The sequence below is a fragment of the Camelina sativa genome, chromosome 9 (assembly GCF_030686135.1).
Source record: "Camelina sativa cultivar CO46 ecotype springtype chromosome 9, ASM3068613v1".
Lineage (NCBI taxonomy): Eukaryota > Viridiplantae > Streptophyta > Magnoliopsida > Brassicales > Brassicaceae > Camelina > Camelina sativa.
Window position 1 is genome coordinate 8,814,408 of NC_141888.1, and position 9,060 is coordinate 8,823,467.

Genomic DNA, 9,060 nt, shown 5'->3' on the forward strand with positions numbered 1-9,060 from the left:
AAACGTTAAATTACTGACGTTATTATATAATTTGTCTAATAACAATTATTATCAAACTACATCTAATAATTTAACTAATCGTTCTAGTTCGGTGGAAGAGTTGCTCGTCGGTCCAAGTCAGGGATTATTTTTTTTCAAGCGCAAAACTGTTCAGTTTAATCCTCTAATCATATGGTATGCGCTTATTGTTTACAGCCAATTCGCACATATGGGGAATCCTACTTCTGGGATACTCTTTCTTTAGAGATTAGTCTCAGACCCTTATATAGATTTTTTTTTTTTACCCCTACATAGGTTTGGAGATTTATTCTAAAGATTTACAATCACAAAATTGAATTTAACTTTTCTGCCAATTACTCAGAGACAATTTCACAGTTAGTGTATTTGAGTTCGAACAATTATAAGATGGGTGACCTTTTGAAAAATGATTGCCAGAATTCTACAAATAAGGACAAAACACCAAAAAAGATCACATGGTGATTTGTATAGACGGTAAACAAGTCTTTAAAGTCTCCTAGACATAGCGTACTGACCATAGGATAAAGGTGGGTTTACTGGCCTAAAGAGAAATCAGAAAAAAACCCAGACTAATGTGGAGTCAAGAGGACTCACACTAGTAGGAGGTTACGATGTTGGTGAGCAACAAGGACGTTACAATCTATTAGTATAGGTGAATCGTAACACCCGAATTTCAGGAAATACTGTGGCGAATGCATAGAAGGCTTAAAATTTAATTTTGCCACCTATGTAACAAACATGCACTTATCTTTTCGGTCAACCGACCTAAGAAAACTCCACAATTAAATGTGCTTGAGCTCGAGCGATTTCAAGTGTGACCTTTTGGAAAATGATTGTCGGAACTGTGTGAGTAAGAACAAAACATTGGGAAAGTTCGTCATCTTCTTCCTTTCCTCGATTCATCATCATCATCATCTTCATCTTCTTCCTTTTCTCGATTCATCATCATCATCATCTTCTTCTTACTCCTTGTCCTTATTCTTCGACTTCCATACTGCAAGCTTCGGCTTCGAGATCTTGCCGCCGTTGCCTCCACAGCTCCACTCGTGGTCGTGGGGTTCTCCTCCGAAGACAAATCTCATAATTTTTTTTTATAGTGTTAATGGGTCGTTATTTTGCAAGCCCAACAATCAAAAATATCTTTAGCCCAACAATCAAAAACATCTTTAGCCCTAAATTAGTAAACCGAAATAACCGAATGACAAAAACCAAAAGAACCGTTTCCAAACTGAACCGAACCGAAATTTTAGTCGGTTCGATTTGGAACAGCTTTCAATTTTGAAAATAAACGAAAACCCGAATAAACCGAACCGAAATACCCGAATTAACCGAAGTCGCAGGCCTAATTTTTTTCTTGCTATAAATTTTTATGGTCTTATCTAGATGAGTGTTTACCACCAACCACTATTAGATTTTTATATGTTAAATGTCTTTATTGGGTGGCTACATACCTCTCAACCAGTAGCATCATTTTTTTTTTTGTCAAAACATAACAAAGGTTCATACAAGCCATATGTGTATAGGTAAGGAAGCTTTACACAAAGTACAGCAACACAAAAGGAAATACAAACACTACACAAAGGTAGCTCAAACAGTTCGACAAAGATTCATGGGAGCTTGGATACCAAATCTAAGAAGAAAAATGATGCAAGTGATCACACGGTCCATCGAGGGGTCATCCACAGACAAGACGTTGGACAAATTAATGGTCAATATCATCAGATTGAGTGAGGTTGAAGAAGTTTCAGGCCAAGCTTCTCGCCGGCACAAGAATATATGGACTGGTATGCTGACCAAACTGAAACGACCGCACCCAAATTTTCAATCCTCACACAGGATCCACAGAAAACGAACACATCAGAACCCCATAATTCCGACGAGACAACCGGTACAGAAATGCTCCTTACAAAAACTCCCACAAATACACTAAACCCCACCTCATGGGCAAAAAATTTGTCAATGAAGCATACATCTCCTATGAGGATGAGGATGACGATGAGAGTAACGATTGGTGGTTTTGGCCAGATCATGAGGCAAAGGAGGAGAACAAGCAGAAAGCAGCCAATTCGGTTGGAGATGTCGTATCCCAGGAAAAAAGCTCTCCATAAGTCATGACTTGATAGGATAATTCTTGTATATAGGCAAGATCTCCGATTGATGAAGCACTGATTCTATAAGTGCTAATTTCTGCAAGATGTGGCACAAGGTAGGTGAAAGATGGGAAATGTCGGACACCATATGTCCTCTTTATTGTTACTAGATGAGTACCCGCGCACTGCGCATATTATCTTTTGGCGATATGAACAATTTTATTTTTACTGTCAATATGAGATTGTGTATTGAGTAGTCAAAAACTAAAGCACAAACCATGGTGAACAATATATGTGACTGAAAATTTGGAGTAGCCACCACAAATGATTGAATCTTCTTTTTCTCTGGCACTGTTTTAAAAAAAAACTGTAGTAAATTTGGTCAATTCTCAAGTCTCATAATCTGTTCTACCTCTTAAGAATCAAACCCAAAATGACCAGTTTCTTCTTATTCAATAGTAAGATTACATTTAACAACACACATACCAGTCCTAGATACATAAAATAAAAATTTAGAAACAACACCACTCAAAGACAAAATCTTTAAGGTTCACCATAGTGGGAATGAACTTGTAATCTTGTGTATAGTTGAGCAGTTAGAGTCATGGAAGAAGGTTTGCAGAGAAGGAAAACAACACAACAATGTAAAATTAAGAGATAATTTTGATTTTTCTCGTTTGGTATCAAATGAGAATGAATATAATCACTTACAAACTATAATTAGAAGAACTAATTAAACATCTTTCTCTATATATTCACGACTCCTGCCATATAAGGATTTGTTATTTTCGAACCTGCTACACTGTACCAAAGCAAGAAATATAAGAATAATTAAAGAAAATAGTAAGCAAAACATAGCATGCAATTCCCATAATGAAGAACTAACTTGTAATCTATTTTGAGCAAAAGAAATAAATCATTACTGATGCATTAACATAGTATAGGTAAGCTACAAAAATAACCAGTTACAACCAATATAAATCCGTTCATGTGTGGATATAGACTCTTGAGAAGCCTAAACAGCCACAAGCCGTACCCATCAGCTATTTAGAACAATAAGCATACTAATAAGTTTCAATTAGACAATTTATAGATGATGTTAAGATTGTCTTAACATCAGTATAAGACAATTTTGTTTCTTTAGGAAGTTCAATCCTTTGTTATCTTCAGCATTCGAATCCATATTCTAAAGCAAAGTCTTGTTGGTGATTTCTTCAAAAAAGTACTCTATGAATATGCTTGATCTTCAAGTTCTCTTTTCTCTAAAGAAAAAAGTCATCTTCCACACATCTTCGTTCACTACAAAAAAAAAACAGTAAGATGTGAGAGATATTATAAAGGAGCAGTTACTACGAAAATCAAAGCAAGGAAAGGCAAAAAGGGTTGAAGTAACAGTTACTAAAAAAATCAAGCGAGGGAAGACGAAGAGGATCAGTCAAGCAACATAAAGAATTCAAAATGATTGGTTGATTTTAATCATGGACATATGGCACTCTCTCCATTGCTGATGTGGCAGAAGGATGGAGAGAGTTGACTAACTTTCATAGTATAGATTTGAAGATTTATCCAAGGATTAAGGCTTTGAAAGGGTTAAGAAATATTTAAAAAGGAGGGGGAGGGAGGAGAGGGGAAACAAGAAAGCAAAGAGAAAAATATTAAAGACTAGAGAAAGGAGAAGCAGATTGAGGAGGCGTAACCGGAATCTCCCAATGCCGGTGAGCAGAAATTTCACCGGCGTCGAAACATTTGGCTGAGAAAGGAGTCTTGATATTAATGTTTGGAAGAGAAAATGCCACTTGTCTCTCTTTACTTAATTTCTTTTGTGCAGTTAAAAACAAACATTAGAATCAATTTCAAGAAATAAAAATATGTGTAGGGGGAAGTTTTCAAAAGGTTCTCACTAATATAAAATAATTTAAAAAAAACAAAGATAAATATGGATCGATTGTCAAATAAGATCTTTTAAAACTCTTTCAGAGACTTATACACATGTTAATACACATGCCAGTTTATGCTATGAGTTGTTTCAAGTTGCCAGTGGGAATAACTACAGAAATAGAATCTCTTCTTATGCAATTTTAGTGGGAAAAGAGCTCAAATCAACGAAGTATTCCATGGATTGCCTGGAAAAAATTACAAAATCCAAAGAAGGAAGGAGGCTTAGGGTTCAAGGATTTAGCAAAGTTTAATGATGCCCTCTTAGCCAAACAAGCATGGCGTTTAATCAAATACCCTAACTCCCTCTTTGCACGAATCATGAAGCACATATACTATAGAGATGAATCTATTCTAGATGCAACAACAAGAAAAAACCAGTCATATGGATGGTCTTCAATCTTAATTGGACTAGAGCTTCTTAAAAAAGGATCACGGTACATTGTTGGCGATGGTAAATCAATACGTTTAGGGGTTGATAATTTCCTTAACACCCATCCTCCGAGAACAATCCAAAGTATACCACCACAATCAAACATGTTACTAGAAAATGTAATTTCCAGTGATAACGGGTTTAGATCATGGGACACACATCGATTATCATCATTTGTCGATCAAGCAGAGGTAGACAGAATCAAAAACATTTACCTTTCACAAGAAGAACAACCTGATAAATTTATTTGGAACTATTCGCGTTCGGGAGAATATACAGTCATGACTGGTTACTGGTTTACCACACACTATCCCTTTGATCCAGGCGTCGTACCTAACATTCCACATGGATCTGTTGAGCTTAAAAACAAAATTTGGAAACTCAAACTTCTCCCCAAAATAAAACATTTCCTCTGGCGCATTGTATCACAAGCTGTACCAACAAAAACAAGACTACAGACTAGGGGCATGAACATTGATCCGATGTGCTCAAGATGTCACCAATCGGAGGAAACTATTCACCATGCACTGTTCTCTTGTTCCTTTGCAACGATGGTCTGGAGATTTTCAAACACTAATGCTATAAATGTTAATGACTTACCGGAATCTGTTGAAGACATTATCACTCAACTTGTTTCCCATTATTCACAGACTATAAATATTTTTGATTCTATCATGCCTTTTATTCTACTTTGGCGAATCTGGAAAGCAAGGAATAACTAGATGTTTAATGACTACCGTGAGAGTCCGTCTAAAACAGTATTACAATCAAGATCAGATACAAAAGAATGGTTAACACATCTAAAACCTCCGGAGAATAGACAAGCCACGTCGGTAACAACCAACACTCGTTGGTCACCTCCACCACACCCGTATATCAAATGCAATTTTGATTCTAGTTTTAAGTCTAATACTCATCAGGCAACAAGCGGATGGATCTTTAGGAACCATGAAGGAGAAGCAAAAGCTTGGGGTGCAACAAAACTAAGTCATACTGGATCACCTTTAGAAGCAGAATCAAAGAGTCTACTAATTGCTTTGCAGCAAGCCTGGATAAGAGGTTATCAATCAGTCATTTTTGAAGGGGATTGTGAAGTCTTGATCAAATTGATTTCTGGACAAATATTAGATGTATCTATATTTAATCTCCTCAAGGACATAAGATCTTGGTCTTCCAAATTCCATCAAATATCATTTCATTTCACTAAGAGAGAAAGTAATAGAGCAGCACATGTTTTAGCTAAATTTGGATGTAATGATAACCAATATTACTCTAATTCTGTATTTGTGCCAGATTGGCTAATTCAAACTCTTTGTAATGATTCCTCTTAATCAATATATTTATCTTTTGTGGAAAAAAAAAAAAAAAAAAAATTGGTTTTAATTTTTTTCTTTAAGTTTGTATGCACTGTATATGTTCTTTCTAGATTTTTATTGGCATCATCGTTACTTTCAGTTCAATTTCAACAGTTTGAAATTTTCAAATAGTTCATTTTAATTTTAAACGACATGTTTCAATATGTCGCTTGTATCTTACTAACCAAAAAAATCCACTGTTTTATTTTCAGGTTATAGTATTTTCAGGTTTTAGTCAAATAAAAATAAATGCACTCACATAAGGACAAACTTTATTCATGCATGTACCGTAAATTAATATAGATACTAGTAGATATCTCGATCAACATTTTTAAAAAAGATGATAATATAATAACAAAAGTATTATTATATTTTTTCTAAAAAGTTATTTTGTTTGAAATAAGATTTTTAAAAATATTATTTTTCTATGTCAGTTTTTCTAAATACCCTTTCATGTTGTCTATTTTCAAAAATATCTTTTTTTAATATATAAAATAATTAAATTTTAAGTCTTAAGCTCAAAATACTAAACCCTAATCCTTCAAAACTATCCTAAATATACAATACAGAATCAAAACCTAAAAAAAAATTTTAAAAATTAATTTAATATATTGTAATTGTGTAAAAAAGGATAAAAATAAAAATATTGAAAAGTGGTATCCTAAATAAAATATTTCTAACAAATTCTCTTATTAAGGTGTCAACACCATAAGAAAGCAACACATCTTTCTTTTATTGTTTTAATTCATATAATAATAATTGTTAATATTAGTTGATATTGCATCTCCAATAATTGAAGTATTTGATTTTTTTTTTTTTTTTTTGACAACAGCTTACAAGATTGACTCAAACAAGCCAATTTGAAGGGAAATTGTTTACAAAGGTAACTTGTTGCAGAACTGAACGAACACGTCGAGCCAAATTATCCGCTTTACCATTCTGAGTGCCAGGGACATAGACTACAGAATACGAAGTAAACTCCTCTCTGTCCGCCTGGATATCCTCCAAATAAGGTGTGAAAGCTGGCCACTCAGAAGGCGAAGACACCATCTTCACCAGGTCAGAGCAATCAGTAAGAAAAATGACGGATTGGTTATCTGCTCCAATCATACATCGCATTGCCCAGATTAGGGCCTCGATCTCCGCATGAAGAGGGGAGAGACTTCGCCGAAGATTGGAAGCGCCCATGGTTGTTTCATCCCCCCGGGCGAAACACAGAACCATCCTCGACCAGCAAACTGATCCGTCGCTTTCCATGAACCATCCACAAAGCAAAGAAAACTTGAGGAAGCCCTCAGAAGCCTTGGACCTCCGAAGCCTCTATCAGAAGAAATACCCAAAGGAGGGTGACCCTCCGCTGCCCCTACGACCTCTGTCTGAGCTTCAAACCAGTCTTTAGCCTCATCCTCCGCTAACCGCAGTATTGCTACTGGGTTGGAGTCCAAATTAGAAAAGAGTTTATCGTTACGTGCTTTCCAAATATACCATAAGATCCATGGGAATCTATCCTGGTGAGGAACATCCTTAAACCGCCAGAAAAGAAAATCCATGTTTGTAAAAACCGATTCCGATGGGAAGACACCCTGTGCCGTCGAAAACTGCGACAGAGCCCAGACCTGTCTGGCTGGCGGGCATTCAAAAAGAGTGTGGTTTATCGTCTCCTCATCATATCCACAAAGACCACATACTGAATCACAATTAATTCCACGTTTCCGTAGATTAGCTGTAACCGCCACGCAACCCGAAATCACTTGCCACATAAAATGACGTAGTTTTGGCCGGCACTGGAGTGTCCACACGAAAGCCTGAAGAGGGACATAGTTCGGCCCTATCACCGGCGGAGCAACCGTGTCCGCGACATTAGACCGAAGGAGATGGTACCCTGACTTAACCGTATATTGTCCTAACTTAGTAAAATGCCAACCTAGCGTATCCGGTTTATCTGGTAACCGCAGCGGTAAGGCAGAAATCATGGCAGCATCTTCCGGTACAAAAGTAGCCGAAAGTAAAGCCACGTCCCAGGAATTTGAATTCCTGTCAATAAGGTTTTGAACGGACAGCAGAGGGTCAAACGGCAACCCTGTGCTGATAGCTGGTCTCGGGAATTGAGCAGAGATCCACGGCAACCCTGTATTTGATCATCTTTTATTTTTTATTCATAAAAATTCATTAATAAAATATACACTTATAGTATTTTCGGTTTATTTAATTGGATCTAGCTTCGATCCAGCTTTCGATTTCATGTTATTAAAAGTTAGCCCTTCATTAACATATATCTTATTCAACTCGATTCACAAACGCTTGCATCCATTCTTGGTTAATTTCACACATATTAAGAAAACAATTTATTTTTTTCTTTACTTTTCACTAATACATTATTTCATTTGTTTTAAATAATTAATAAGTTAAAAATGAAAGATAAAACTGGATATTTGATTGATAAAATTATCCCCTATATAATAAAAGGAAAGTACAAAACTTTTTTTTTAGACTATATAATTTTTATAAGTTGGTTACAAAATAGGTTATAAATTAAATATAGGTTAGTTATAAAAAAGTTTTAACTGGTCAATGCATAAGCTATATGAATACACTTCAAAATATTCCAAAGAATTCTCTTAAAGAGAATATTTCAATGATTTATACAATTTCAAAAATAAAATCTTTAGTATTTCATGTATTATTACAAAATATATATTGTTAGGCGTAAAATGAAATAAAATCTTGACTATTTATCTTATTGTGCAGTTGAAAATAAAATATTACGTAAGCACGAGTCATATTAAACTTTCACCAAACATGTTAAAAACTTAAAATAAAAATAAACAACAAATATAACCATTTCTCATACATAAAATTACAAAATTAACAATATAAAACTTACAAAATAGATGTTATTTTCAAACCATCATATTTAGCATATGATTTTATTGCATAATATTTTATCCAAAAAAACTTTTAAGAAAAATCATATAAATTATATTTTATTCTAAAATTATAATATAAATAAAAAAATTTTAACCCGTACTCTAGCACGGATCCTAATCTAGTACAAGTAATATAAAAAAAAAAAAATTTGATTCTAAAATGACAAATAAAAAAAACCAAAGGGAGTATTAATTAAACACATGTAGATCTTATGTTGAAGTCAATAGCTTAAGAGAAGCTGACCAAGGCCTAGAAGCAAACAACTGTTGACTTTAAGCATTTCGATATCTCCGGTGATCCA